Consider the following 26,861-nt stretch of genomic DNA (forward strand, 5'->3'; position numbering starts at 1 on the left):
GACGCATGTCCAGAATTAATTTAGTCACTGAGTTTTTGTAGCCAGTGCTTTGTCAAAGCATAATTTCAAATAACCTCATCTAACACCAGCATGTGGAAAGACACACAAAGTTGCAAGTTCAGTCTTTAGAATTGAGGACTTGGTTTTGCAGATTAAAAATGCATCCTCAGAATTCAGTGGTAATTCATGGGCATGTTAATAACTGCTTTCCCCGAATATTCATTCATATTATTTCCAGTGTTAATTAATCTGTAAAGGCATTTGAATTCAATCATGTTAGTTTCAAGTTTTCAAGAATTTCCACTATGCCGGGCTGACAAAAAGTAAATAATGCTTAAATGGTTAAATGGACATGCAGATTCTTTACCTTGTTAATGAATTCATGAGGTAGGGCTACCTTTAATAGTGAACATCGATTTGAGTTGGCACTGAATTTAAATAAGAATAATTTCATAAAAGTACTAAAAAATCAATTCTGTATTTTTTTTTTTCTAGAGAAGGCTAAATAAAAAAAAATGTGCTTGAATCTCATTCGTCTCAAACAACCGTCATTTCTGTTCCCTTGCAAGGTGATCGGAGGCATTTGAGAGGTTAGGCCACACATAATTGCTACTATTTCCACATGCTGATTTTTATGACAAGGATTACTTATAGTAAATCCATAAATAATTTCACAACTTAGACAGTGAAAAATACGTTTGAAGAAACCACTGTAAGCCCTAATCAAGTCAATCCACGGTCTCTTAATACCACTTTTCAATTAAGTTGATAACGAAGCAAATGAGGAAAAGCCATTAAAACTCAAATGAAAATCAGCCTCAAATCCTAGATTAGATCTCACCTCTTTTACTGTCGGAAAAGGAGTAATAAAAGAAGGAATGTGTTTTCAAAGCATGAAATGTGGCGCAATGATGATGATGTCTTTTAAGATGCTGGTGCGAACACAACAGCAGAATGAATTATCCTTGCATTTGAAATACTTTTTTGTGTGTGTTGCCCCCAGTTGACTTCCTCAGTGTTAGTTAAAAAATACATTTGCACCAATAAACACCACATTAAAATTGTCTCTCAGGACACAGTTTTACATGGGGGAGTGTTGCTTAAATTAGGGCTTTCCTCTTTGAATACACCACATCTCAAATTATATACCTGACTTTGTTCTTGAATATGTCATCCGTAAGAAGAATTACTGTCTGTTTGCGTATTCAGACTAGTATGCATTTATCTTCACCAGCAGGATTTTGCAAACAAAGTCATTAGAAGAGATACATACTGCTGCTCCGCACCTCGATGCTTCTTGCAAAACTTTACCCTGCTCCTAAATCGTCCCTTGTGCCAAATTGTCTTCTTCACAGCATAACATTGCTGTACTAAATCTAGCATGGCCTGTAGCTATGGGTGTTGCTGTGCTTCAACGGCAGAGTGATGTATAAGGATGGCACCCAACCTGCTCTTCACAGGGCTGCTGATTGTTGGCTCTTATTACTCAGCTTCATATTGATTTCATGGCATGTCAGCGTGTGATCGTGATTCACAGGAGTAACAAGTGCTGTATCAACATTTCCGTTCTTCTCTGACCCGATATGACTTGGCGGCGTCCTTGGGTCAGGTTTTGTAACATTAACCGAAGTTTACAGCTGTCGTTATCTCAGATTAATGACAGAGAATGTCAAGTAGGGACATATGGAAGCAGTCGCACTAATGTTACATGAGCTCTATTGATTTTAGATACTGATCTTTAACCTGCAATAAGGGCAACGCTGTCCGTTCATTTCATTTGTTTTCATTAGCAAAACAGTGTATACATTTATTGAGCTAAATCTTAAAGCTGCACTGACCGATATCTCAATATTTTAAAAATAGATCCAACTAGTGTGTGAATGTGAGAGGGGTCTCTTATCACTCGACACAGCAGTTCCCTTCAGTCTAACAGAGCTTTATGGCCTCCTTCAGCTTATTGTTTCAGTTTTACAGCCTACAACTGCACTATTTGGCTCTGCTGAAGCACTTTTATCATCATTGGTTCCTGTTCTAAGTGAAAAAGCTCTGATACAGACACAGTTAGTGGCTAGCTTGTGAACATGCTCGAGCATTTACCAACTAAAGAGAAATGATTTTTGCCTCAGAGGTTGGTGTCATCCAAAACAGCTACTGTTAGATAGTTAGCTTGGTTAGTCGGGTTAGACGTGCAGCTAAAGATAGTGGTCCAATTGTCCCCGGGTGCAAGGAGCCAAACTCTGCAAGAAAACCGTCTCAGTCGTCAAAGTAGCCTTCATCTGGGCCAGACTGACGGTGTCAGTGCCAGTTTCAAACTAACAACATGTGATCATGAGTTCAATGTAATGTTCACAGGTCAAGCCAAATACTTTAAGTTAGAGAATTATGCCTGCTTTGGCATGTTTATTACAGCTCACTGACGTCATGTTGGCACATGAAAGACATATGAAGCAATTTTTATCTTTGCATTTAAAGTGACATAATTGACATTACGAGACCTAATAACAGTCATAAGTGTTCATCAAGACTACCTCGTGCCATGTCATGGGTATAATAGTGCCAAGTCAGTCTTCTGCGCACCCCTTCAAATAAAGTGTTTCAAATTGTATGTGTTCAGCCTGTTTTACCTCCACGAAGTGGAGTCAACTGTTGCTGCTTTAAAAATATATCTGATCACACGTACTTCTTGGAGGCTCCTTAATACAACTCACAGAACAGATATCTGTGTAGGTATAAGTAATCATAAGAGTGATGTAGCTATAAAAATGTAAGGTACAGTAAAGCACAACATTGGGTAAAATGCCTGCCATCACTTTATTTATTGCAAGACAGTAACATTTGTATCTGGAATTGTATCAACACAGCTATAAGAATCTCATTCTATTGAGGATTCTGTGCATTCCATCTCTAAAGCTGCAATCTAAATCAGGTCTTCAGTTTCCAGTGACACCATAAACCTTTTCTTGCAAGTAGATGATTGCTTTTGTAAGTAAGGCAGTCCAGCTGGTATTTGTGTTGCATGTGACAAGCAGTGACTTTGAAGGGACGACGATCCATAAAAAAAAACTTGACAGGGAATTTTCTATCAACTTTAATTTTTGAGTTAATAAACGTAACTACAGATCATCTATCTCATTGTCTGTGAGGACATTTTAATATTAAGGCACAGACTCCAATTACCAGTTTGGGTGATTGTTCCCTAAAATGGGCTCACAGCCTCCTCCATTGATTCCTCCCACTGCCTGTGCTGACTGTGGCAAAGCAGGGCAAATACATGAGAGTACTGCGATCGGCTTTCACATAGATGTAGGTGTCCTAAACATTTGCACCTGTGGTTTCAGTGGTGCCAACAAAGGCACTCCTCTAAGTAGAGGTTTGATATTACTTGACCAGTGACATTCACAATTAACATTATCCATGGTCATTTGACTAGGCAGAGATTCATTATGAGTTGCAGTATCTGTACAAGTAGAGGTCAAATATTATGTTTTCATGTTTTTAACATTCTTTATTTCACCTAAATAAAGTAAAAGCAGACATGTACAAGAATACGTGAATTTGTTAAATTAAAATATGTACAGCAAGTTATTTTGATCTGTAATGATTATCTGAGGACAGAGTAGATACTCTAAATTTTCAAATAGCATCACTGAGGAGAGGAGTGTTGGCCAAGAACTGTCCAAGAAAACTCTGTAACCCCTTTAGATTATTCTTGTTGATGCATTTTGGAGGACACTGCATTGTCCCTATATAAAGCAAAGGGAGAATATAATATGCAGAGGTAAAAGGTAAAACTCTATAACATCCCTACAGCATCAGACAAACCCTGGATCACTGCAGTTTTTGGCACAGGGCTCCTGTAGCTATATAATTTACTGTGTACTTCCTGGAGCATTTTCATTAGTGCAGTAAGAAACTTTAGAGCCAATAGCTTGTCCTTCACTCCCTGTCATGTTGCCATAGAAACAAGAGGAGAAGTAGGGAGCACAGGAAATACATTTATATTTTCTCAGAGTACAAGGACTAGTCAGGTCCTCAGGTTGACTAATTGTGTGCTGCAATATTTCTTTAAAAAAAATAGGTTCAGTGAGTAATGAAAGGAAGTATTCAGGAAAATAAATAAATAACATATATTTTGCATTGCTCCTGCTCGTGTAAGCGATTGCAGAAGGACGCCTGAAATATGCCAGCATCCGTTTTGATATTGATCCAATATATAGATCATATCATTGTCACTTGAAATTGTGACTTGTAACACTTATATGTTGTGTTTTACACACATCAATCTACTTCAAAAATAATTCAGCTAAAGAAAGTACAGGTTACTGATGATGGAAAAACACGACTGTCAATAAATAAAGTTATCCCATGTTTCATGGTGCATGTCCACTAACCTGATACTCATCACTCTTTGAATATCCATACAGTATGGACGTAAGGGTGACACATTGATTTTGGGATTATCTGCTGTCTTCTAGTGTGTGCCAATGCTGCACGTTGCTTATTGCATTAAGTGTTAAGTGCAATCTGCATCGAGATCAAGATGAGGACAAATTCTCAGTGAGTTTTCTAATTCATTTCCAAATTGTTTTTACATAGTACAAAATTCAATTTCATATTGGACCAGTCCTACTGTTAGCCTAACAAATTACCTGTGTTATTAGTTAGAATTACTTTGTGTGTATCCTGTTAAACATACTCTGAATCTATCCAAGTAATAAAACAACAAACAAATTTCTCTGTTGAAACTACTCATGCAGTTTGGAGCATTACTGAGCATTAATAGGACTGATGAATCCAGCTGTGATATGACTGTCCCTTAATACTTAGTTGCAGATAATTCTTAATCATTGTATGAATTAAATACCAAACTACCATCTGTAGCGTATTGAGCATCACCACTAAGCATTTCATCTAACGGGTCCGTATCATTATCAGCCTGAAGAGCTGCGGCTGGTAATGTTTTCAGTTTGTGATTATGTGTGTATCATCATGGCAGAATGTGTTCCTGATGACACCTGTTGTAATGGGAACTAACACAAAGGCAATTTTGAGTATTTAGCCAGGTGCTATTTTGTCAGTGGTTAGATTTTTGTTGTCACTTTACAGGTGTTTAGCTGACATCAAAATGAAGGCCGAGTTCAAAGATGGCTATGGCCCGATCAAGGGGCTGGAACAAGGGAGGTAGGAGGTAGATTGGGGCCATTGGACCCCCACTTTAGAGCCATGGCACATATCTTTTTTGAATTGCAGAGTACTGTAACCCAGTTCCAATCATTCCTGCCTGCAGCTGGTGTTCACCTTGTCTGTCTGCAGCCAGATTTTGTAAATGCAATTGTATCAAACAGTGTAAGATGCAGTCACAAAATTTCACAGTTGTGTAGTGAACGAAGGCTGATTCTGAAGGTGGGTGTGGTCCGACCCATGAGCATTGAGTGCTTATGTAATAATTTAGTTATCACTACTGAGTAATCATGGGTTGGAACATGAACATGTCGATGGGCATCGCAGCGGGTTGGATCCTATTAATGGTATTCAGTTTTACTACTACAAAAGACAACCATGGAAATATTTAATCCAGATAAACTTTAATATGTCAAATACAAAATGGTTTTCCCATAAGTCTTTGAAAATGTTTTTGTGATGGGCATAATGCCTCCCCTTCAGTAACAACTACCTCAAAAAGGTTGGTGAAAAGGAGACATATTGGTTCAAAATAATAAGATGGTGCCTGAAGGTGTCCCGGTGGATTCATTCTCCCTTGGCGGGAAGAGCAAGACTTGGGGTCATGTGTGATTCCAGTATAAGGCTCACCCTCTGAGAGATGGCCTACAATTCCACTGGCCACCTCTGCACTTTTGTTCAACACAGATTGAATTGTATAATTGAAAATCACGACAACCAACCATAAAGTATGAAGAGAAAACAATCTGAGTTGTTGTGTCAAGAAAAATTACAGGCTAGGCGACAATATGCATGGAGGAAATGCTATGTTTCATATGTGTATGTGTGCTGGGAGGATGAGGTTGACTTACTCAGTCAAAAGTCGATAAATAATTGAAAAGCTGCTGTTGTTCCACAGTCCTTCTGTCTGTTTTTGTCTTTAATTAAGAGGCTAAGGACCTGCTAATCCTGTAGCTCTGTGTCAGGGAGACCCAAAGTCAAACAGGACAATGCAAGTGTTTCAAGATGCAATCAAACTTTAGCAATAAAGGGGCACAACAGTTGCAACTTCACCAGAAGTGGAGTGATTTAAAGAGAGTGAGGATGCACTGAGGGAAGGCCAGTTTTTACAGAAAACATTCCTTGCCCCATAAGTGACTATTGGAACTTTATTGTACTACAACTTACATCATAGGCCCCCTAAAAATTTAATCATTTTCAAGCTAAAAATGTACAGGTGATTCTCCATTCTGTACCGGAAACCACTTAAACATAGAGCAATTACCGTGTCCTTCGTGAGTCACTATGTGGAAAAACTGCAAGGACCTTTCTGAACACAACAAGTCAATCCAAGTCTACCGTCATAAATACAAGCTCTTCTGCAGGAGTCAGTAATAAGAAGGTTGGTGCATTATTTGTACAGTCTACAGTCATGAACAAATCACAATAATTCTCAAATGAGAAGGATGCAAAGTGAAAATAACAATAATAGTATAATATTTGAAGAGCATTTGCAGCCAACGTTCTGACTCAAGTTGTACAGTCTCAGAAAAAAGGGGTCGGATGTTATACCTATATGCCAGAGGGACAATTTTATTTGTTTTCAAAAGTGCTGTCAATGATCATTTTCTTTGGCATTTTCTTCCAAGTAAAAGTGAACTATGCTGTCTGTCTTGTCAAAATAAGAGAAAGTGCAAGAGAACCAATAGGATTTATTTAACCTCTCTAGCAGAACATTCCATTAACTTTGCCCTTTAATGCCTTGTGTCTCAACCATGTCATGTCTGTGAAGTAAAGTATAGATTTACTCATACGTTGAAATGTGTTGTATCATGTATTTTCCCTTTCTCGACCATATGTCAAACCACAATTACAGCTGGAGATAGGCTACTGGGAAGTGATACATTTAAAACACTGACTCATTATGCTTATGCAATAGTTATGCTATAACTCATTATTTATAGAGGAGGAATGCCAACTCATTCTTACCTCTGGTTCACTGCACAAGAGGGACATGGTTTAAAGTTCTCGCAGATATTGGTTACATCACATGAAATGCAAAAATGTTCACCAAGGGTAAACTCAGTTTCTCTTAGTGTTGCATTAAATGCATTAAATGTATATTCAAAATACACGTCATCGAATGTATGATTCATTAGGTTGTCTTAGAAATGTAGGGTTAATCACATGACATTGACACCACAGATTTGTAAATGGCATCCTTTTAAAAGATACAACTCATAAATCTGTAGTGTCCCTCAGCTTTCATCTTCCCACACAAACTGATGGCGACCTTTATTTTTGACACAAGACGGGACAACTGTCTAATACATGACTAATATGTGCCACCACCACTGGACATAATTCAACCACCTTCGCCTTGGTCCGCCTTCTGCTGGCGAGTCGTGAGGCAAGGACAAGGATTCTTTCGCTCTGAGAAAAACCACCATTCACATAGCCGCATTAGCATAACTATCACTACCTGCACATAATTAGCCAAATAACCTTGAGTCGGCCAGTTAAATGAGGTGTGACTAATTAACTGTGCAGTTTGCGCTCAAACCTTTAGACTAGGCCAGCGGAATGCTGGGGGCAATGGATACATCCCAGGATTTTAGAGCCATAAAACTCCTCATTGGGTTCTTGAAGCAGTAGGTTTATGATGAAGTTACTGCTACATGTGTGAAGCAATAGCCTATGGTGGCTTTTACCATCTTTGTCTGTGTGGGGAGATGTAATTTAAGAATGAAAGGGAAAAGCCTTGGGGTCATACTCGAACAAAGAAAAGTGTTTGGACTTGTATCAAACAAGAACTAAACTTTAAGGAAGACATTGCAACTCAATGTCTTGTTTTGTCTTGATATCATGTTATGTTTAAAAGACGTTTTTTTTAAATAAATTGTCAGATGGTGAATAATGTGATTCATGTTGCTTTTCAACAGTATTTTTGAATCAGATATCATGTGGGAGGCAATGGCAATTGTGGACCCTGATTTGCAGGCATTACTGAGCCAGCAGCTCCTGATTGAAATGAAGGAAACCTGCTGAGTGTAAACATTGGGGAGAGAAATGACAAAGCAATTACTGTGTGTCTAGCTGATTAAAGGGGTGAGACCGGTTATTTAGCGAAGGATACCAATCAATATCAAACCCAAATAGAAGGTGACTACAAACTGGGTAACTTTCTGAAAGTGACTACAGATGTTGTTGTTCAAACAGTCTTTTACTCTCCGACTTGATTGAATACTCAATGAAAAGTGAATGTGGTACTTTTAACAATGATGTTTTGTGATTTTTGATTAGGGGCCTTACATCTCTCCAATGGTTTGATGTGCACAACCCCCTTGCTGTTTGCATGAGATGTACAGGCAATTACATCACAACAAATACTGTAGTCAACAAAGCCATTTCATACATAGGAAATATCATATCACTGAATATCAGAAGCTGAAGCTGTAATTTGTTCCATCAGTGTTTTTGATGCAATTTCCAATGTTATACCAGGACTCTATCAACATAGATGTGTTAAAATCTTTTGGAAGGAAAATGAAACTACAATTTCAGCCAAGCAATTACAAGAACATCTCAAACTGCCACAGCTTGGGTACAAGAATCCGCGGGGTTGTTGCCACAGTGCAGCTTTGTGTAGCTAGAATTGTTAGTCCACATATCATCAAAGTACTCTCTAATTTTGATCCCCGGTGATTTTTTGTAAATATTTTAATAGATTTGGCCAAACTCACGCCAATTACATAATGCTAACCATTTCAGCTTCAATTTCTATCCATGCATGCACAGATTAATCAATACAAGGTGTGTACAGATTTCCTTTGTACGGTTTACCTCATGATTGTCGCATTGACACCACTCATTTCAGCCATAACACTGGTTAATTGTTTAAGGGGGTTAAAACAACCAGTGATTATGTTAGTGGCGATCTCGAGTGGCTGTAATCATAATGATGGTGGCAACGGAGGAAGTCAGATGGTGTCATGGATGGATGGATGAGTCCAAGACACTTTGACCCTGCAGTAAAAGTCTTAGATTCCTAGTTTGTAGTAGAAATTCTTATTTAGAAGTGAACAAATGAAAGATGAATTACAAATGGTTGACTTCTGTGTGATTTAATAAAGTTATATAATACAAGTAAAGAGTAGAATGTGTACTACAGATCAGAGCAGGATCAGAGCTCATACACCAGGTAATTCTGGGCGAGACTGACCTTGAGTCTCAAAGAATATCACAGTTTATAGACAACGACAACAGTGACTAAAAATAAGGGAGGTTAGAACATAAAGTCCAGATGGCCAAATGGCCTCGAAAGTATATTCAATACCTACTTAAAAAAATGATGAAGAGTCCTGAGAACAGTTTCAACACCCATCCCATACCAAAAGTATCTTTACACAGTTGATGCTCAGATCTCATGTGCTTAAAGCTGTACGAAAACATGAAGTCAGCAATCAAAATGTGAAATAATCAGTATCAAGTAGTGCAGGGTAACAATAATATCTGAGGTTAAATGCAAATGATACATTTTGTTATTACAGTTTTAACTCGCATGCATAAGTCTACTCACTTCACATACTATAATGAGTACCCAACATACATCATGTAGATAATGTAATGTAACATACTCATTTCAAACTAAACAATTATATTTATAATCCAACTGTGCAGCTTTGCTGCGTGAACCTAACCAAACCACAACCATTTTATGACATTCATGATACAAGGTACATAAATAACATCACGTTTGTAACATAGTGTCAACATGTAACCTAACATCATGTCGTTTTGGGAGTAGACATTACCGTCATTTTGTAAGTTTTGGCTGATGACCTAATCTGTCATGTAAGTATAAGGACGTGTTGTATATTTAGATTCTCTAGAGCGTCAGTTAATTGTGTAGGTAATTAAGGAGGCACAGAGCCATTTTTTCCGTCATGTTTAATTAATATCAAACAATAACATAAATTAGAAGAGACCTCTTGAGCACTGTGCTTTGATTTACAACCATCCATTCAGCATAGTTAAAAAATAATCTTTTTACGGGGGTTTGGTCAAAGGTATAGATCAAAAAGTATCTGATATCCGCACTCCGTGTGATTGCTTATGCTTTGCCGTCAGCAAAGAAGCCACAGCCTGAGGGGTGGACTTCACTATAAACAAACCAACAGAACAGACATGAATTCCAATGAGATATTCTCACGACATCATCTCCTATACACCTAATAAAAATGTAGCATGCACCCAGTAATTCTCTGCTGTGACCACATCCAAGGGGGAAAAACTGGAGAGCGGTGGTCACATTGGCAATAAATCAATGAGCTGGATAGGCATCACTGATAAGCATTCATTGCATAAGAAAAATAATCAATTTAGCCTTGATAGCAGTGGTTCTGCTCCTAAACGGTCGCCTGTGCTGTAGGAGAGAGGAGCATAGTAGGAACACATAAATTAATAAGCAGCGAGCACTATGAAACCCGCCACGGGTGCAGGGTTAGTGAAACCAAAGTAGGCAGAGGCTGACTGTTGGTCATAGTGGTGGTAAAAAGCAGCATCACTCATCACACACTGGAGCACACATCGGTAGTGGTAAGTGATGGTCTCTTCCAGTCAATATATTCTGTATCCCATTAGGCCAGTACCTCTTTCCTCTCATTACTAACTGTGTTAATAACCCAAACAGGTCAAGAGACTGACAAAACAGTTATTTTCAAGTTTAAGCAGAAATAGGCCAAGGACATAATAAAACAAGGGCTGCCATCTTTGATATATAAGTTTAAACGTATAATAATGTTTTACATCACATCCCTGCATTATAATGACTAAAAATTGTATATTTATATTTAGGTATATTTTGTTGAGTTGTGAACTGTCTTTATCCATACAGCTATGCTCAGTACCAGATATAATTATAATAATGAATAATTATTAAATATAATTCGACAATAACTTCCAGGGGAAACATCATATGTTATGTCAAATGGTGGGGAACATACAACATGACTTACCATAATGTGAATAAAACATTATTCTGTCTGCGAACATTTCTGCATGAGTCACATTAGATAGATGCCAGTGGTAGTCATTTTTTTCAATGAAGGCAACAACTCCCATTATCCTGCGCTGTCTTTTGTTTTCTTTTGATTGGCAAAATTAAACTGTACATACATGCGAGCAGCTCTGTGAAGCTGTACATCGGTGCTTAAATACATACTCAGATGAAAATATTAACACGCTGATGTTTTGTTTGTACTGTTTTGTTCACCTGCATTACCTTAGTTTGGCATGTTACTGTAACATGTTAGCATGTATAGACATTTCAGTACATGACCCGAGTGTCCTTGACGGAAGCTGTGGCCCTGATTACAACATTTCCTCAATTCTTCTTGCTAAACTATTTTGCATATTTAAACTGGCACTTAGACCCACAGTTTTGCCATTACAGAATTAACATGCTGGGTTGTCCGGGATGCAGCTGTTTTGACAAGACAAATATTGCTTTTGTCAGGCTGTCAGAGTTGCCCATTCTTTCAACTCTTTTATTGCTCGTAAAACAGCTCCCTTTCTACCCAATGACTAGAATGCACCTGTGCCACCGTCGATAAAAAAAACAGCTTTGGTGAGTGTTTAAGCAGCTGTTAACAGCTCCTGCAAAATCTGGGACAGCAGGTAAATTGGTATCGTAAACCATTTCCACATCAAAGACAAAAGGAGATACTGAGGAAATGACAGCCCCAAAGACGTATACATGTTAGGATACAGCCGAAGCAGGAAGATGGTGGTGCAGTCTCTGCAGTGTGAGATGACTTAAAACTTGGATTGGTCATGATGTCTGCCCTTGACGTGCTGTGAAGTTATTTTTGTCCTTTTGTTGTTCTTCCTAGTTGGTTATATGGAGCAGACAGTGATTTTTTATTTCTTTTTTTTTTGGCTGAAAGGATACAAACGTGTGGTCTAATTGGAGAGACGCAGCTGCAAAAGACTCACTGTGAATCCGAGTGTCCTGCCAGAATAGACTTCACTCATTTGTTTTTTTTTTTGTTTTTTTTCTAAATCATGAGACACGAAGAGAGAGAGTGGCCCCTGCCACACACCAGCTGAGCTTCATAAGCTTACCTAATCACACATCTGAGGAGCAATATCAGTGGCTCAGAACATACAGCGAAATTTCAAGTGCGAATTTTCCCCGTAACGGACTCAGCTGAACAGTGGAAAGTGGTGGAAAATGGCTCATTCTGTGTTGGTGTTCGAGATCAAAGAAACCAGAGGAATCACCATCCAGCTGTTGTGTTTTGTGCTTTGTGTTGGCTTCAGAAACATCAGTTCAACTGTTATTTTCCAAGACTGCCTACGAGGGTGTTCATCAAGGAGAAAGTACTCGTCAGGAACCAGACAGACCACTGGCTGCGTTAACAATGCAAACCTTATTTTTCAATTTGCATTTACTGCTCGGATCCTATTTTTTTGTCTGGCTGTCAAATTTTTTTTAAAAACATGGCTAATATCAGATTTCAGTGGTAAACAGCATGGGTCTGAACTGACCACAGAGGAACAATAACACTTCATACAACAACGCAAACAGTGTGCTGTCGTGTCATATGCAAGCACACATGGAGGCCAATGGAGATCAGCGTTCACAGTTTTAGAATTAAGCTTTCGTTCAGTGGAAGCCAGCAAATTCATAAGCAGATGATGAAGAGGGTGAGGAGAAAGAGAGCCACATTTCTATTGATGTTAATTTGGAAGCAATGACCGCAACGTCTTTATGGAGGTGTGTATGTGCTTATGGATTGTGGATTACGGCGATTTGGTTGCCTTTAAAGTTATGGCAACAGGGATGGATAGTAGATTCTAGTAGTAGCCTCAGCAAACAGAATATGCTAATGCAGATATATACTCCACTTTGCATATATGTATGTTAATTCAAGCACACAGTTTTTTTCTCTGTTTCACACATACCTGACCTAATGATGCATTGAGTGATTGTTGCTATATGATTCTGGTGAATTGGAAAGTGACTCCCTTTTTTTTTGTTCTGTAAAAATTCATTATTTGAGATTCTTAAAACAGTCTGGTCTATAGAAGAACATTTTTTTACATTTTCTGTTTAATATTTGTGAGTTTACGTTTTTTGTTTTTTTTTGTTCGTTTTTTTTTTTTTAAAAAGGCAGGATATATTGTTTAATCAGTATTTAGTATTTATTCATTTACATTCTCCAGTAATACATACTAAGTTTCTGTAAGTGATTTAGGAGTTCTGTCCCACTTAATAGTGGTCTAAAGATTAGAATGTGAATTTTCTTCTTCCAGAGAACAGTTACCATAATGAATCACAAGCAAATGCAATATGATTAAAAACATCCTACGATAAACCATACATAAACAAGTTACATTGGATGACATATAATTTAACTTATGAGACTTCACAGGAATGTAGATTTTGCAATGTTTTATTAAATCAAGAGATACTAAGAAACTGGCATATCAATTAAATGTTTTTCCACCCATTTGTTCATGTAAAAAAAAAAAAAAAAAAAAAAAAAAAAACAGGAAGATGAGGGAAAATATCATATTTTTGTTCCAAGTGTCACTGGTAAGAGCACTGAACAGGGGGAACACACAGAGCATTTGTCAAGTTGGTTAAAGTTTTTCAAGCTTTGTTCCATCTAAATAATACACATCTGAAGTCTATTTTCTGTCACAGTTATGTCAAAAATCTGTGAACATGACTGAAAACAACCGGAATGTGTGAGATGTCAGCTTAAGACACCTACTGAGAAGTGCCTCCTCTTCAGCGACAAAATGTTCTCTGAGAAAAGGGGAAACGGTGGTGGTGTTCTAGACTGGTTCCCCATGGTAGAACACGGTCCATCTGTTTGCAGCGCCAGTGAGATGAGATGAAACTTTTATGATTTGTGCCTTGAAATTGGGCCACTGCAGCTGAAAACAGGAGCCGGATACAGCATGGAAAACCAGTGTAAATACGAATGTAGAGGGTTATACTGACATAATGTACAATGGGATAGCATAGCACTTCAGTGAACCCCCGTGAGGACATCTGGCCCTCACGGGGCAACTTCAACACAGCAACATTTCAGCTTAAAACAAACGAGCAGCCGTATCAAATTCTGCAGGAGTCAGTTTTTCGGCAACAAAGAAGAAGCAGCCTGTGTGTTTAAACTATTCACTTCCTTGCTTAAAAAGATGCAAGGTTTTATGGTTTTATAGATGGATGCTCACATCAGCAGCAGGGGAGCAGAGAGTGCGTACACAGTTTTCATGTGTCCAGAACATGACCCAACATGACTGACAAGAATTTAGTTTTAACATCAATCTTATTAATGCAGGTAGACCACTCCAAACGACACTCAGTATCGATAGTATCAACATATTAGGTATTGATGCTCTCACCCTGTACTTTACTTATATCATCAACATTAGGCGAACCAACTGTGTCCAACGGACAGAGACAAATCTTTACTTTAATTGACCAAGGACAGAAAATTAGTAATAAACTAGAATGGCACTCAGTGGAGCGCATACCTCCACCAAGGCCCAGCAGTCCCCTTTTTTTACTTACTCACAGATACCAGTCGCCTAAATACGGCTGATTTTTTTCATCAACATCTATTTGCTATTCTCTGAGAACTAACAAAAATGCTGAAAAATACAAGTTCATAGAAAGTGAGAAAGAAATTCCCAGATCTGTCCCTTTAGACAGATCCTAGTTCATAGGTTCTATTCTGGGCCAAGACCCGACCTTCATTGAAGTTTTTGTGAAGATCGTGCTGACAAACCAACCAATCAATCAATCAACAGACAAATCGACCCGTTGGTTTGTTTGTTGGCCCCGACTGTGGCTCAGGAGGTAAAGCGGGTTGTCCAATTATGTGCAGGTCACTTGATGGACTCCCCAGCTCCCCTGGGTGCACATAGGAGTATCCTCAAGCAAGATACTGAACCCAAAGTTGCAAGATGTGCAGGTCGACACCTTCCAACGGTAACCTCCGCCATCAGTGTATGAATGTGTGTTAGAATGGATGAACAAGTGTGGTAAAGTGCTTTGAGTGGTCAGTAAACTGGACAATATGAAAAAATGACATGTAGAACAAAGGAATGCTCATTTTTATCCGTTGGCCCAATAAAATGTGGCCACACAAGGTGTCGAGGGCTTAAACATGTTTAAGTTAAGCTGTAAAGCTTAAGCATGTGTGTGTGTGTGTGTGTGTGTGTGTGTGTGTGTTTATGTTTGTGATTGCGTTGTGAGCGCTCCATCTTATCAGAAGCTCCAGATGGAAGTACAGTATGTCCAGAAGAATGACAGATTGTGAAGCACATGCATGTTATTGTTTTTTTTTGCCTTACTGCAGTTATTATCTGACTCTATTTATAGACGGGAGTAACTGCTGTGAGCAGAGATCAAAAGTAGAAGAGGTATGCATCAATTCCACAAACAAATTGAAATGATATCTGGGTTTCTTTGGAAACGATTGATGCAGCAACCCAGAAGAGATTGTGTGAATGCTAGTGTGTAGCTACAAGACATGATCCGACCCAAAGGTGATGAGAGTCCAAAAACAATCACCTTGTTCAGATGCAAAACATGCGCCGAGAACTCTGCGTAAGAGATATGCGGTGTGATTAATGGTTTCTTGAAACGAAAGATAGCAGAGATTGATAACCAGATCTTTCAGCAGCACAAATACTGTGTGTGTTACAAAACACACTTACTACCAAAACAGATTACAATTTGCCACTTGAATATCTAATGTTGTAATTTAGGAAGGTTTACTGTGCCTTGTGTATTTTGCTGTGTTTCTGTCCATTCTCTGTTTCCTCATAATAGAGCCACGAAACAAAAGCCAGTGTGCTTGGTGGAAACGTGTGACAAAGATTAATTTATCAGCCCGGCCTAGAAGAAGTCAGGAGTTGGCAGAAACTGGCAACAAAGGAAGAAAAAAAATAAAATACTCAAGAGGAATCTCGGGAAATCGATTTCCAACCAGTTTTCAGGCTGCAAACTGCAAACACTATTGGAGTAGCTAGTATTGAAGATGATATCATAAACCAGCCTGGTCGCTGGGGTAAAATGTTTGCAGTGAATGATTATGCAAACCACTGATGCATTCATCTTTATTTGTTTCAAACGCCATAGTACCATTGATAGCCATTGATATTTTGTGTTCACATCACATGTTTATGACCTAACTGTCATATCAGGAGCTGGAGGGGATGGTGGTGGAGGTCACAGATGAGAAGGATGCCAAGCAAACATTTGAGGATAATGAGGTAATCAACTTTGTAGACTCCTGTTGACAACTACAGAAGTCAGGAAACAGCTAAACCAATGTCCTAGGTGCAGGACATGAAGGGTCCATTATCTGCGCTATCCAAGCATTATCCACATTTCGCACATTTTCATGCTATTAACTTAAAGGCGACATCCACGGCCCTGATTATGTAAACACTTCAGGTTCACCACTTTCAAAGGGACACCAGCTGCAACATCAAGGGACAAAATGTTACACCTTTCTTTCTTCATCCTCTTCCCTCTACACCTTGAAGGCCTTGTCCGCTGTCTGCTCCTCTTGTGACACTGTTTCCACTCATTATGTCCCGTCATGACATTCACTTTGAACTGGAAATATGGTACAAATTACTGTAGCAAGACACTCTCCAAATGTGGCTTTGTGTTTACTTTAAAGGCTCGGATTCCCATTGATAACTTATTTGAAGTATTAACTTACATGACTGTGAGACACTTAAAAGTGACCGAAAAATGGAGGGCGTTATGCATATCTTATGATACAGTTGAAATTATAAAAGGTTACAGAGAGTTTTCCCTCTCCCATACACACGTGGGAAATCCATATCCTCCCATACAGTGCAAGTCAAATTAAGAGCAAAGAGGGGCCACTTCGATTACAGCAGTAGAGCGACCCGCTTCACGCAAAGTTCACCTCATTTTGGTTGCAAATTAAACGTCAGCTTTGGTTTCGAGAGCTGAGCAGGTAGCATCTCAGAATACCAATATGCCGAGGCCGTTCTCCAACGCCAGCTTTGTAACCCTGTGGGGATGTTTAATAAAATCAAATTCAAGTGAAGTGTGTTTTTTTTTTCTTTGCTTTCAATATATTCATTTAATCCAGATACACTAATTTGTGCTCGTATGGAGATAACGTGTCGGACAACTTGAATTCTAAAGGTGGGAAAACACAAACCCATGTCATCAGCTTCAGTTAAACTATAGTCTTAAATCTGTTTATCCTCAAAATTCCTATAAGATCCATAATGCTTTCCTGAAGCACAAGCAGCTCAGCTTGATGTAATAATAGTTTCAAAAACCCTGTCACAGACAGATCACTAGTTCACCAGTGCCACTTAGCTCCCTGCTCCAAGGGACTTTTCCAATTTGGCTTAAGTTCGGAAAGCTCACCTGAGCCTGGCCCACTTAAGGTCGTTATAACCAAGGACTGCGGCTGCAGGGAGCCTTCGTGAACCTCTTCCATCATAATCTGCTCTCTTGACTCGTGACAACATGCAATCCCTGCTGCGGCAGGTGATGAGTAGCAATGCAGCGTTAATATAATGCTATGTAGATCACTTGTCCCATGTGGTGATGGTACTCATTGGCAAACACATGCTACCAACATGAGCCATTATGCATGACCACGCGCGCTGTCAGTGTATGCAAATGCAGACACATACAGCATACTGTCAATTAAAAAAAAAAAAGCAAATTTATATCATACATAATCGCTTTATGTGTAATTGCATGATAGGTGGAGTCAAATGCACACAAAATACATATATTATACACATATGACATGTATATGCATGAAAACAAGATTGCTGATGAAATAGCCTACTTTTACTTGTTGCTCACCAACTACAGACTGCATACATATAGCCTAATTTTAGGTTGGTGAGTACCAACTACAGACTGCATAAACTATCAGACAAATCTCTCCAGAGCCTCCACCAAAGGAAAAAATCTCAGTAGTGAAATCTCAGCCAGTGAGGATGATACGACAGACTAGACTGTCTGTCATAAAATGTCTCACGCAATCTCCCCTTGGATGTCAAATAAAAGTATCATCCACTGAATCAGATGAAGCTGATGTATACTGCTGAAACATGACCATCGTACGATCAAAGCCAAAATGGTTGAGAAAGACTGAGACAGACTGAACACGGCTGCCGAGTGGTCATGACCGACCGACTGAGAGAAAAGGTTCACATTCAAAGGTCTGCACAGTAGACACAGGTGTTTTTATTATACCATGGCTAATTGTCCCTCTGCTCATGTTGATGCTGAGCTATGATTGAAATTAAATGACATCAACAGAGTCCGCGTACTAATAACATCGATAAGCTGTCCTGCAACAACACTAAAGGAGAGCGAGTGAGACATTAAAGAAGCTCATCTTTGTGCACCCACACAGTCCTGAAAATAGATCTAATCAAGCACGGTGAGTGCAAACACCTGTGAGGGAGGATCGCTGGTGTGTAGAGACCGCAGACAGCTGAAACTTTTTCCAAGCCGTTTTGGTACCATGCAAGAACAAGAAACCACAAGAAACCGGGCGCCCATTTGCTCAGTTGGTAGAGCGGGCGTCCCATGTACAGAGGATTTGTACTGACCACAGCAGCCCCGGGTTCAAGTCCCATCCTGGGGCCCTGTGCTGTGTATCACCCCCCCCCATCGTCCTGATCCTGTCATCTCTGAAGCTGTCTTTTCAATAAAGGGCAAAACAATTGTATTTGAAAATCAATAGACCCCTCACAGTAGAATACTTTGGCTAAATACAATCATACAACATACAAGATGGGTTTTTCCACTTTTGGCCACACAAGTTGAGGTAAGCCACACCTGCTATAGGACACTTAACGACGCTGGGCCCTGCTGAAGGGAACAGTGTCAATACAAGAATATTCTATTCTGTCACTTCTGAACGTCCCAGCGCCGTTAAGTAGAGAGAGTTCAAAATGCTGATCATCACGTGATTCACAGAGACTTGAGATGGTTCCAGGAAGTTCTAATTGAAATGCATGTATACAGAGAGACAGAAGTATGATGTTTGGCAGTTACTAGGTAACACATAATATACCGACTGACTGATTTACAGTACTGGGAACTATAGTGGTCTATACGGTTAAAAGTGGATGAGGCAGCTCTCCCCACTCAAGGGGTTCTGGTGGGGCCAAAGCACACCAAGCCCGTCCTCCAAGCGGGCTGCACTGACGTCCGGCACCATGGACATCCTGTGACAACCTCCCGTCTCTCTCATCATAGTAATTAGAGTATGTGTCGTATTCAGGAGCACTGGGGCGATCACAAGCAGCATTATACCATAGCTGATATGTTCCCTGTACTTTCCATAGAACAACAATACATCAGTCTTACAAATCTCCAAGGACACCGTCTGCATATCAAGTGACAAATGCAATGTTGTGAAATGCACTACTCAACAGCTAATATATACACTGTATTCTGTAAGATTATATGAGTATATATAAAATATTTATATATTAAGATATTTTGCAGAGTCATAATGCCCACAAGCCTGCTCCGGTTTAATTACACGAAAAAAGAAATGATGATAAATTTAGCCGAATAGTCAGCAGGAATGAACCAACTGAAAGGCACAAGCCCAGAGCCCCCGTTCTCTTTCCGTGACACTTAGAAAGTGCCCTCTAAGAAGCCGCTCATTAGCATTTATGTGTGAGGAGCTTTGTTTATTTATTAAAAACCTGGACATTTCGCTGAAAGAGACTGCTGTGGACAAAAAGGCAAAAATAATTTCAGATGGGAAAATGGCCAACGGAGATGAGAGTGCGCGGCGCTGACCGGAATACTAATGACGACAGAGACCTGGTGAGGAAAAACACAAGGTAAGAGGCTCCTTCTATCATGTAAAACCCTGGACGGCCTACACCTGTTAAAATGCACACCGTACCTCGACAGTTTTTCAGGCGCCCTCACGGCGCAATGCTATTTTTTTTAGATCAACCTGAACTCTGTAAAGGACCATCGCAGTGGTGATCAGGTCATTTAATATTCTTTATATGCGTGTAATGTTTGAACCATCGGGATCCACCATGTCTTAGTTTTGAACTTCTTTTTCTGTAAAGTCAGGGATGATTGGTGTTTTCATTATTCGCTATTAGGATGGATACGTTGGTGGTATTATCAATTTCCTAATGCTTTTTGAAGAACATGATGAAAAAGTGGCCCTCATCAGTCACCCTTTTTCCTTTTCATAGTAAGTACTGCCTCAGCCACTTGCAAACAAGCTGATACACATGCTCATTAGACTGTGAAAGTGAAAAACATGCATCCACCCTGTAACAAACAGAAATCACACTTTTGTGTAATTTCAAAAAGCCATTCAATTAACCATGTCAGTTTCTTTGGGCTCTTGCGGGACTGACTGTGCCAAAGACGCTATGCCGATTCAGATTTTCTATGTCTCAGTTAGCGACGTAACACGCCCCGGCCTCAACATCTAATGATAATAATTGTAAAAATAAAGTTAAACATATCACAAATTTTTATTTCAGAGGTGTAACCTCCCTCCCTTGGTTTCTCCTGCTGTGTCGGTCCAAAAATAGAGCCTTGGGTGCATCATCCACGATAATTAGAAATATTGGCAGCTTGCTTTAGCTTGTGTTTTCACTCTCAACTGACGCAGATCATAGTGGAGACTTCAGTACAGTCAGGACTGGGAAATGATCCAGGAACGATGTTCGCGGAAGAGGCACCTCTCCCCCAGCTGTGCTTATGTAATAGACTAGCTCTTTTGAGCCTGGAATTAATCTAAAACAAATAAATACTATTTTCATGCTTTAATTATATCTTTTTTTTAGCATGTTTCCAAGCAAGCTGTGAGCGTCGCAGCTTTTGAAATATTAGTCACAAAGCAGGATTTGTGAAGGACTGTGCGTTCCAGGGCATCAGAGTAACACACACGCAGGGGGGCCACGGGAGAGGTCCCAGCTAAACGTATTATTATTTTTAATTTACCTCCAACCGAGTCTGTGCGTGTTTGTGCATGGGTGGAGGGGGTAAGAACCAATTTCAAGATTAAAAAGTGATGTCAGCCAGCCAAGAATGCAATATTTTAATGATGACCGTTTGCAAGTCATCACCGTGCTGACTCACTGACATTTTTAAAAGGCTCTGTGCGCATGGATCCTGCATACAGATGGTCTCGGCTTTCTTACCAAATTAAGCCCACAATTTGCTAAATAAAGATTAACCTGTGGAGGCTGTAAAAAAGAAAAAAGTCCCGAATCACATATTGATACAGGATCCAGTGGCACACTGCACTGACTGACAGGTGTGAGAATCGGCGGGCACTCAAATGCACCACGTATATTGTGCAAAAGCAGGTCTGAGAAAATTGCCTCCGACGCTTTCTGACCTGTGCAAATTGACCGCAGGCTAAGTGGAGCATCAGAGTGGTGAAAATATGAAATTAAATGAAGATACAGTGTGTGGATATTGTCAGGTGTTTGACTCTTTCACTGTGATAGTTTCACCCGAGCCAGAAGTTAACCCAAGTAAAATACAGATTTACTATAACTCTTCCGTTAACACTGGGTTGAAGATGTTCAGCTAAAAAAAACCCCGCACAATCTCTCCGCTCAAAGCAGTCACCCAAAAAAAAACCAAAAAAAAAAAAAAAACCCAGGAGCATCTGGATGAACATTTGGGATTTCTCCAATCCTACCTCCCCCTTAATTTCGTAGGCGGCATACCACATGAGCCAGCAATCAAAGGGAATCTATTGAGCTTCCACCCAGACATATTGTTTGTCCTTTCAGCTGTCAGTAATGGACTGACACTAACAATTCCAACAGAACTAATAGCGGGGACACAACGCCAAAAACTGTGAATCCAGATTGAAGCGCAGTAAACCCGCTTCCTTGGGATTAGGTGGAAAGAAACGTATATAACTGAATGGAGCTGCAGCGAATTACGCTGTTCTCTTGAGATGTGTCTCACTCCTCATTGCATACGTACATCATTCCCTCTTTGGTCAAACTCTTCTGCTGGAAGTAGTTTCACTTGGCTGTCGTTTAGTGTCAAAAATTGCATTGTGCTGTGTGACACTGAGGGAGGAAAGCCGATGTTTCTTCGCCCGCCGTGATTCCAGTGAGCACAAGCCGCGTTGGCTCATGTTTCGTAATTACACAGTACAGGAAGTGTATGAGTAAATTACTCATGCACATCAAAGTAATGCGCTCTACATTATGATCAATAAAACCAGGACTGTGCTGTGTCCCAGTGATTACAGTAAGCAGGGTATTTTTTTTAAATGGAGTCCAGGCTCCATTAAGGAGAGATTGAATTAGATTTTTCATAACTAAATTAGATGTGATCATCCTTCCACAGTGAGAAACAAGCTTGTCCACATTGTGGTTCTTGGATTTGTCAATACAGAAAAAAAAAAGATTTCAAGTTGTGATGAGCGCGTGCATTCAGGTTTTCACAGCAAAGTGCACATCGCACATCCTCTGATGCAGTCGCGTCTGGTGTTGCTGTCGTTCTCTCCTTCCTTTATGTGATACTTTTGAGACTCCACAGCATCCATTAAAGTATAAAAGGCTTTGCTGCACTTGGCTTAAAAATACTCTGATCAGAGAGCAGCGGGTGATTTTCTTCCCTACCCAGTTGTAAGTTGAAACCTGTGATTCCCTACTTTCTTAATATTAAATGGCCCTTTACTGTACAGTTTCTGCTGAAGGAAATCAGGCACGTTTAAAAAAAAATAATAATCCAGCAGCGCACCACATGAGATGCAGTATAAAAGGCTTCCCATCCAATCAAGGGAGGTGCATGTACATTTGAAAACTTTTTGGTTTAGCACAGCATGCTGCTATATTATATTTAGCAGTCCTGTGTACAGTTGTAAACACACAAAGCATTTGAAAAACGTCTTGGTTGGAGGAAAAACAACTGAACAAATGATTAATATTACTCCACCCTAATTCATCACAAAGAACAAGGCGAACGTCACAATAACAACCGATTTGCACTTTGAATGCGCTTCCCATTGAGGCGATGCATCCCCCCAATCAGAACTAGGTCACCAGAGGAGGCTTGTGATATGTTTTGTGGAACAAAAGAATGCACAAAAGGTCAGGGCGGGGTGAATCCTTTCCTAAAAACTGAGACGTAGACATGCGCATGAGAATCTCTATTGTGGTGCCCTAGTAATGCTTTCAAATACAGAAGATAAAAGCTGTTCCTGAATTATTTATACAATTTCCAATTTATACCATTTAGATCCGCTCAGCCGGCCGCAAAAAAAAAAAAAAAAAGAAAAAAAGTATGTAGGGGAAGCCAATAAATAGTGCTCTCTAATCCTTCACGAACAACTGCTGAGTAATGTTCTCAACCCCGACCTGCCGCAGACTACAGTCGTGTTCGGCAAACCCCAAATGTGAGTGCATGTGAAAGAGTGAGTCCGGAGCAGGGTGATGATTGAAGGAAAGTTGAAGCATGCTGAGATTTGTGGCAGGTAAACCCCTGACTAACCCCTGATCTTTTTTTTTGTGTAAAATTAACTTTCTGTGATGTGAAAAATGGCACAGCTAACTGAAATCTAGATTGGTGAGGCGATTTACAATCACAATTACTGGCATTATTTTTTCTTTGTGTTGAAGACAAACCTCGAGTGGCAATGAAAGTGGGTTAAAGTATTATTATTTATTCATTTATGAAACATCTGGTCTTTTACCTTTACTGAGTGAGTTCTTTGTTTTACAGTCTGTCACACTGTAGATCCTGGTACTTTTACAGTATATAAGTTTATTCTGCTTAAACTGTGAACAATCCAACAGATGAGAATGAGGATGATTGTATTTACTCAAAGAACAGTCAGCGATGGCTCATTACACAGAATCATTTGGGAGGTCACCCTTATGAAGTATTTGGGAAATGAGCAGGCCCTTCAAAAGAAAGCGAAGCGGAGCACGTTGGTGAATCCAACTCTGTCCAGAGCCAGTCGAGAGAGGAGAGAAAGCATTTCTCCCATCATGAAAAGTCTTCTGTTCCGCTCTTTGCTCTTCTTTCAACAACGAAGACAGCACTGATGCTGTGGCAGAATTTGCACTTTAAAAAAGCTCTCAATGTGACATTTTGTTAACATTGTGTTCGAACGAGAGAAGTCAATTCAATTTTATGGTAATTTTTCAAAGCGGCAGCTCGAGGTAGTGTGCATTAGACTGCATTATATGTAAAAGTGATGATTAATAACCATTTTTTTTTTTTTTCAGTAGACCTAAATGTAGTTAGATAAAAAAAAAAAAACATTTCCCTCCTCCTCCTCCCTTTGTCCAAGGTTTATAAAATGCAAGTTCTAAAATATTTAAATTGATGCAAACCATCTGGATTGTGGATTTATTTGCGGGAATTAGTTCTTTTGTTCATCACTTTTTGGTTGCTGATGGCCATTATCCAGAAGTGTATTCATACCATTTTACAATTTAATTTACTTTTAACTGCAGTGAGTTATTGAGTTTAACATTTATGGACCTCAGTTATGAAGTGTTTTGACTTCTAAAAGGAAGAGGACTGTTGAAATCTGTGATCAAAATAGCTCTGAAAATCTCTCTCTTTTTTTTTTTTTAGCATTGGCTTTGTTTCAGGATCGTGTCTGAGTACACTGGGATGAGAAGCTCATGTAACTTTACAATGCTCGTCCAGCACTATGGGCACCATTAGCTGTGAGTCGCTGTGACAAATTTGCCAACCTCATTTCATGCATCATGGTAAATCATGAAACCACATCGGTAATAACCATTATTCTGTATAACGGCCTTGAGAATAATTGCCCTGGAGGTTGAGGAAAAATGAGTTGTTAACTTCTAACTTCTCATTTGGCGACGGGCAGTATCAGTGCTTCCTGGCTGTGGGTGGAAGGGGCATTCATGGGCACTGTGAGTCACTCTTGGATGCAAGTCACCCACTGCATGACAAGCTTTTACTGCAGCCGAGTAGGGCAGAAATGACTCCTGCTCGCCACACACAGAGGTATCCTGTGTGCGCGAGTGTTTGCGTGTGAGCGTGTGTGCGTGTGTGAGCATGCCTCAGGGAGACTGAGAGGGAAAGAGGGAGACATCACTTAATACTTACCAAATAAAACAATAAACCAATCAGTAGGCAGTATACTTCTGCCTCAAAATACAGGCGATCAGTTCAAAATTCATCAGCGATGCATCCTGGGATACATTCTTGATTCGATCTGCGCTAATAAACCCTCATAAAAGCTTCTCCAGTCCAGGTTGCTAATTCACAACCCTTCATGACCCCTTCCATCCACACTGATATCCCATTAAGGATTCTTAGCTTGGCTGTAGTAGCTGATAAAGAATTAAAACAAAATAAGCAGCGTCTAGATGAGTGATACACTAATGAGACAAAACCTGCACTGCATTTAATCCAATCCGCTTGAATATATGTTTCGCAATTACCATTGCAAATATGACTCAAGCTCCGCAATGCAATCAGTGCGAACGTGAACAACCGTGGCCTGCACCTGTATTTCAATATGCAGCAGTATCTGCCGACCTCGCCTAAGTGCTGGAGAGGAATTATACATGAAACAGAAGCAGAAGGTGGGGTAATTTGATTTATCTCTTATTATTTTTCCATCTTCCGGTGTTATCGGGGGTTTTCTTCTCTGAAATGGAAAATGTGATAAATATTGATGTCGCTTACAGGAAATGCAGCCAGGCATGTGTGAGACGCAGGGACCCGGCCTATCTGTCATGTGTTTTAGTGGGTGTGTGTAAACTGACCCCCCCTCCCAACCGCCGACCTGAGCCTCAGAAGAGGTTCGTCTTCCTAAAAGCCCTTTCTGAGGCTTGTTAGCGCTTACCCTCTGCTCCTCTGTCCCTTTCGTTCCCCTTTTGTCTCTGCCTACCTGTCAATCTCTCATTGCTATGCTCTCTCTCTACTTCACCTTCCACCAGCATCTCCTCGCTGCTTTCATATCAGTCCCAGCTTCTCCCCCACCCCTCTCTCTCTCTCTCTCTCTCTCTCTCTCTTTCCTTCTCTCTCTCTCGCATCCCAACATCTCTCGCCCTCTCCCTTCTGACAATCTCCCTTCACTCCTTTCCCTGTAGAGTTAAAGGCAAGAGAGAGAGAGAGAGAAAGAGATGAACTGAGAATTAATAACATGACAGCAGGAAAAAGATAAAAGGAAAGAGGCTCATGCAGCATGCAGAGGGGACTGAAATAGCAACATCAATTATATCTCGTGCTTTCAACTGACAAAATGGGGAAAAAAAAAAAAGTGAAATAAACACAGCATCATAGTGTGGTCAACGGTATCTACTTCTTCAGGTGAGAAGGATAATGATTAAATGATTCCGATCATATATTGTTGTCCTCCACACTCGTTTCCTCTGATCTGCGATTGAGCTTTCAAGTCACAGCCCGTGTCAAAAGGCCCCATCAGGTAATCAGACGAACCAACATGGTGGGAAGCTGCAACTCCTCCCCCTACTTCAGCTAAGGAGTGTGTGTAGGTATGCAGACGAGCATCCGAAGACGGAATCTAATTCCCACCTTGTCGCATCACACCTACACAGCACACAGTCTGTGCAAACACAAATTCACATGTTCTCGTGCTCGCCTTCCCCTGCTGTGAACAGAAGGCACATGTAAACACACCTAT

The 26,861-nt window shown here is 40.0% G+C and overlaps 1 protein-coding gene across 1 annotated transcript in view; it reads right to left on the reverse strand.

Moving 5' to 3' along the window:
* Positions 1-26,861, reverse strand: part of lingo1a (leucine rich repeat and Ig domain containing 1a) — a 144,250-nt gene that overhangs the window by 116,470 nt on the left and 919 nt on the right. The gene's annotated exons all lie outside the window — the stretch shown is intronic.

This window comes from Sparus aurata, chromosome 8 (genome assembly GCF_900880675.1).
Source record: "Sparus aurata chromosome 8, fSpaAur1.1, whole genome shotgun sequence".
In the NCBI taxonomy this organism is placed as follows: Eukaryota; Metazoa; Chordata; class Actinopteri; order Spariformes; family Sparidae; genus Sparus; species Sparus aurata.